This window comes from Nannospalax galili, unplaced genomic scaffold (genome assembly GCF_000622305.1).
Source record: "Nannospalax galili isolate Female #2095 unplaced genomic scaffold, S.galili_v1.0 scaffold158, whole genome shotgun sequence".
Lineage (NCBI taxonomy): Eukaryota > Metazoa > Chordata > Mammalia > Rodentia > Spalacidae > Nannospalax > Nannospalax galili.
This window is the reverse complement of record NW_008345290.1, coordinates 4,354,805-4,360,712: the sequence shown is the minus strand read 5'-3', so window position 1 is coordinate 4,360,712 and position 5,908 is coordinate 4,354,805. Positions and strand designations below refer to the sequence as shown.

Here is a 5,908-nt window from a genome sequence, read left to right as displayed (position 1 = left end):
GATAATATTGGGGTCTGCTGTTCATTTTCCCAGTTCTATGCTGGGTTACTATCTGGGAGTCCCTTTGGCCACCTTGGCCAGCAACTCAAAAGAAGGTATCTCCTATCTGGCATTGTTGCTTGTTATGTAGCCTTTAGCTATGCATATGGACTCTTAAGAAATTATATTGGCCCCTTTACTCTAATTGTAGAGGGTCACCTGTCCTCTTGATCAAGGAGGCCGAGGAGATTCCGCCAGATGGACTTGAACCAGTGTCCAGTCTACAAAGAGGAGGGTCAACACAGAGAAATCATTTCCTCCATGCTTCCAAGCAAAGCCAACCATGGTCGAGCAGGACCTTTGACTTATCTTCACATAGGCGCAACTGGTAAAAGAAAAGAGCCAGGGTCTCCTCCCAAGCCCATCTGACCCCTGAGGAACAGATCCTCAAATGACCTTAAGAGTAAACATAAATTCGTTTATCTGGGCCAACTGTATGGCCTTAAACACCCAAAAGGAAAGTAAGGGGCCCTCTTAATGGGCTTTCTTTTTGATTTCTCTGCTAACATAAACATGCACCCAGAGCTATCACATGCCTCCAGTGGTACAGGCCTTCACACACTCCTGTCCTATAGAACTCCTCCATCACTGAGCCATGTTTATATTCCATTGTTGGTGACCAGATTACCTTGTTTTAATTTCATTTTTAGATCAGCTGTCCATTACTTCCTTAGATCAATTATTTCAAGATCCACCCTGGTGTTTTCCCTAAGTACTGCTCTAAAGCTAAGCTATTACTTTAAATAGTCACTTCTGTAGTTTATTTCCTTTTCCCTCATTTTCTATTATTTTGATATATCACAGTGAAAGATTTATCGTCCTCTTTTTTTTTTTTTTTTTTTTTTTAAAAAAAAAAAAAAAAAAAAAAAAAAAAAAATCCCTACACAGTACATAGTATATACTATTCGATGTTTTTAAGTGGCAAAAATCAGGACCAAAGAGTAATATGGAGGTCAATTTAACAGAATGTTCCCAAACCACGCCATCTTCTACAGCTGTAACACAGCTTGTAAGCTGCAGTCCCTGTGTGTGATCCCTCCACAAAATGATCTCAGTATTTTCCCTAAATGGGAAAAAGGAAAATGCCTAGAAGACTAGAAGGAAAGCAGGGATATTTTGCAAGAGACTGGCCAAGCGTACAGTCACTGTGGACTCATTCAACATGTGGCATTGATACGGAAACATCACGAGACAATCTAGTTGGTTAGTCAACACAGCACTTGTATGGGAAATTTTACTTTCAGCCCTAGACCTGCCACTATGCAATGCAGCTGTATTGTCATTAGAGGAGACCCCAATTCAGTGGGTCAACACTAACTATCTGTCATTTCTATTACCAACTACTTGGGTACAAAAGGAGTCAGAAATACACCCGAGGAACTTGGAAGCTGCTGCAAAGTCCAGGAAGATGGAAGAATCTGAGTTTCCAGTGATAACTGGCTCAGGACAACAGATGATGGAAAATGAGTATTTGCAGGGTTAATAGTAGAAAAGGCCATTCAGAAACTACTTGCATTGGTAGGGTCCAGAGATGCGGGATGCCACAGATTTAACAGCTGACTTTCACCACTCTTTCATCGTCTTTGTCTCCCTGAACTGTTAAAGTTGATTAGAAAATTACTACTAACTGGTATTTGCTTCTCATTAAACTGCAAAGTTTAATATGAAAGAACATGAAGTACTGAGTATAAATTATTTTTTTCAAATTACTTGTTCCTCACAGCTTTGCTTAACCCTTTAAGGTTAAAAAGACTTATCAATTGCTGGGGATACAGCTCAGTGGAACACTTACCTAGCATAGGGAAAAATAGCAAGAAATATTGAAGAGTGCAACAGGTATGAATTTTTAATTATATCATTGCATATTACATAACTGAAAAAATCTATTATGATGAAAAAATCTATTATGATAACTGAAAAAATCTATTACGATAACAGCTTAAGCTGTTATAACCAAGTTTAACCCCTTTCTCCATGGGGTATTCATTCCAAAACCCCGAGCAGATGCTTGAAACCATGCAGTACTGAACCTCATAAATACTGTTCTTTCTTACATGTATACCTATGATAAAGTTTCACTTATAAATCAGGTATAGTAAGCAACTGACAGTGATTAACAACTGAACAATCATAATACATACTATAATAAAACTATTGTGAATGTGGTTTTTCTTTCTTCATTTGTCATCCCACTACAGCATTGTTTTCAGATGGCAGTTGATCACAGGCAACTGAAACCACAGAATGCAAAAACTGCTGAATAAAGGAGGAGGAGACACCACAGCCTAGGTAGCTTGTAAGCAATGTGTTCAGGGGCTTGTTTTCCAGTTTTGGAAGCTGAAAGCTGAGATTAGGGTATAAGTGTGGTCAGTTCTGGTGAAGGTACTTTTTTAGGTTGCAGACTGCTGACTTCTCATCATTATCCTCACATGGCAGACAGAGAGGTAGCTAGCTGTCTGGGGCCACATTCATAAGGACATGAATCCCATTCATGAAGGCTCCATACCCAGAGGCCTTACCTCCCAGAAATAGCAGGTTATGGTTAGGACTTCAGCAATGTATTGCAGAGACACACACTGGTCCATAATAATGATTACTAAATGAAGCTAGATGCAAAAAGAATCCATTTATTAACACAGATTTCCCATTTCCTCCAGTGTTTTAAATAAAGATATCTGACCAGACAATGGTTTTCCAGCACCTACTATAGCAGCCCACTTTATCTATGGTTTTCATTCCCCATGATAACAGTAACTGTGGTCAGAAGATACCAAGTGGAAAATCTTGGGGAAACAGTCTTCACATTTAAATTGGCATTGTTTGTATTGGGTGATGAAGTCTTGCACCATCCTGCTGGGTTCCACCAAATGAACCTTCTGTTCAGTGTACCCACACTATAAACACTGCATGCCTGTTAGTCACACAGTGGTCAGCTCAGTTGACAGACCTATAATGTTATATATTCCAGTGCATGTGTTCAAGTATTCCTTGTTTAACCTAATAATGGCCCCAAACTGCAAGAGAAATGACACTGTACACATCAGAGAGAAGCTACAAAGTGTTTTCAGTGAAAAAGTAGTTGCTCTTGGCTTTACTAGAGAAAGTAAAAGCATTCTATGCTAAGGTTGCTAAGATCTAGAGTAAGAAAAATCTATCCATGAAGAGAAAGGAAAGAAATTTATAATAGTTTTACAAAAGTAACTACAAAAGTTAACAATAATGCATGATAAATGTTTAGTTAAGATGGAAAGGCACTAAATTTGTGCATATAAACATTTTTTAAAAATCATAGTATATACGAAGTTCAGTCGGACCAGGTTTTAAGCATCTATTACAGGCTTATAATGTATCCCCTACGGTAAGAGGCACTACTGTACGTTTCCTGTAGATTCCCTGCTTCTCTCTTTTTTAGTTTTTAAAAAATATTTTATTATTTTTATTTTATGTGTGTGTGTATTGCCTGCATGCAGGTAAGCACACCCATGTCATGACATGCCCGCAGAGGACAGAAGTGGCTGTTGGAACCCCTGGAACTGGAGTTACAGATGATTGTTAGCTGCCATGTGGGTGCTGGGATTCGAACCCAGGTCTTCTGCAAGAACAGCCAGTGTTCTTAACTGCTGAACCATCTGTCCAGTCCTCCTCCTTCCCTCTTTTAAATTACAGTCTCTCAAAGAACAAGAACTTACTCTGTTCTTAAGGGTCCCAATATAGTTAGTGTCTCGCACACCACAATCAATCAATAAATGCTTAGTGAAGAGATGCACAACACCATGGAAGATTATTTGTGTAATGCATTATTTACTTTTTATTACTAGCTATAAGCTCTACTTGGACTCAAAATTTTGTTTTGTTTTTTTGAGACAAGGTCTCCCTGTAGCTCCAGCTGCCCTGGAACTCACTATGTAGACCAGGCTGGCCTCTATCTCATAGAGATCCACCTACCTCTGACTCCTGAGTGCTGGGAATAAAGACATGCACCACCACAACTGGCCTGAGTCAAAATTTTGGATAGCCAACAACTGCTATGTATCAAAACAAAATATGAAGTCTCTTTAGGATTAGTTTGAGTTCACAATAGCACCGGTATCCCCAAGGAGCCAGAGGGAACTCTTCATCATAATGCATTTGCTCAAAGAACAAATAAAACTTAAAATTAAAAATACCTTTCTTGGGGCTAGAGAGATGGCTCAGCAGTTAAAAGCACTGGCTGCTCTCATAGAGAACCTGGGTTCGATTCCCGGCACCCACATGGCAGCTAACAACAGTCTGTAACTCGTTTTAGGGGATCCAACTCCTTATTTTGACCTCCATGGGCACTGCACAATACAGGTATACCTACCTACATGGAGGCAATATGTTCCTGTAGATAAAATAATAAAAAGAATAAAATATTTTTTTAAAGTTTTCTAGTAGAAACTCCTCTAACAGGTTCTAAAATTTAGTCATGCTTGAATTTCACAGCTTGAACTTATCTAAATTTCCGTTCCCTAAAATGAAAGCACAGTGGTAGAAGAACAAAGTTGGGGGATCTGACCAGTAGACATCTAAAGTGGAGGCATTCTGGAGAGAAAGAACAAATAAAATGGAGGAGAGGAGATTCAGGAAATCCTGAATACTTTCTAGAACTGAGAATGTTTAACTTGTGAGCTGAATAGGACACTGAACACTACAGAATCAATCAAAACAGACTCAAACTAAGAGACTAGATGGTGAAGTTTCTGAACACTGGGAACTGGGGGAGGGTGGGACAGTTGGGGGGGGTGGATATTACATGTCAAGAACCGGTAATCGAAGTGGTTCTGAACTGCTCAATGAACACATCTAATGATAAAAACAATTAAAAAAAAAATCTTTACCTTATCAAGTATAAGGCCGTTAAAAATAATTTTACGACTCATTTTAGATATTTATAAATATATAATTTAACCAATGGCAATATAAACAAATTTAACCTATGGCAAAATGCTCTCTAAGATTAAAAAAAAAAAAGTCATGCTAGCCCTCTGAGCATGAAACAAAGAACAAAAGGGAAAGGTATGTGATTCAGGTCCTAAAGCTCAACCCTGGAACACCCAGACACAGAAAACCTAAGTGTGCAGCCAGGTTAGAGGCCTGGTGACAGCTTAAGAAAATGAAGCTGATAGATCTGAATAAGCACATGCAAATTTGGTTTAGAAAATTAGCAAAGATTTCAACGTTGAATTATTGTTAAGTAGTATATTTGGAAAACTAAGGAAATAATTACTAACTCCAAGAAAATAAAAATGCAGGAAGGAAGAATGGTAGCTATAGTTTACTAATACACTTTATGAATATATTTATGCTGTGGGCATGGTGGGAGCAGCCGTGCCTACTATGTGTGTATATACACAGTAGAGGCAGAATGGAAAAGTGCTCAACTGTCACCTGGTATAATATTTACAATTTTTTTGAAAACCAGGAATCAGCAATGTAAGCATGCAATTTAATCGATAAGGTAATAAAAACCAGAAGAATCCACTAGAAAAGTTCAAACTAGCAGCAAGAAGAATTAGGAACAATTGAGGAGCACCACTGGGTTTTGGTCTGCGTGTATATTAACAGTTTTCATTTAAAAACTAAACGAAGCTGGGCATGGTGGCTAGCGCACTCCTTTAGTCCCAGCACTTGGGAGGCAGAGGCAGTTGGGTCGCTGTGAGATTGAGGTCAGCCTGGTCTACAAAGTAAGTGCCTGGCCAACTGGGGCTACAAAAAGACCCTGTCTCAAAAAGACCAAAACAAACAAACAGGTACAACTATCATGTATAAACAGCAGCCAGCCTGAATGTAAAAAAAAAAAAAAAAAAAAAAAAAAAAAAAAAAAAAAAAAAAAAAACTTTTGGGGTTA

General features: G+C 38.5%; 1 protein-coding gene across 2 annotated transcripts in view; it reads right to left on the bottom strand.

Annotated features, from left to right (window-relative positions):
- Positions 1-5,908, bottom strand: part of Mpp6 (membrane palmitoylated protein 6) — a 135,581-nt gene that overhangs the window by 98,900 nt on the left and 30,773 nt on the right. The gene's annotated exons all lie outside the window — the stretch shown is intronic.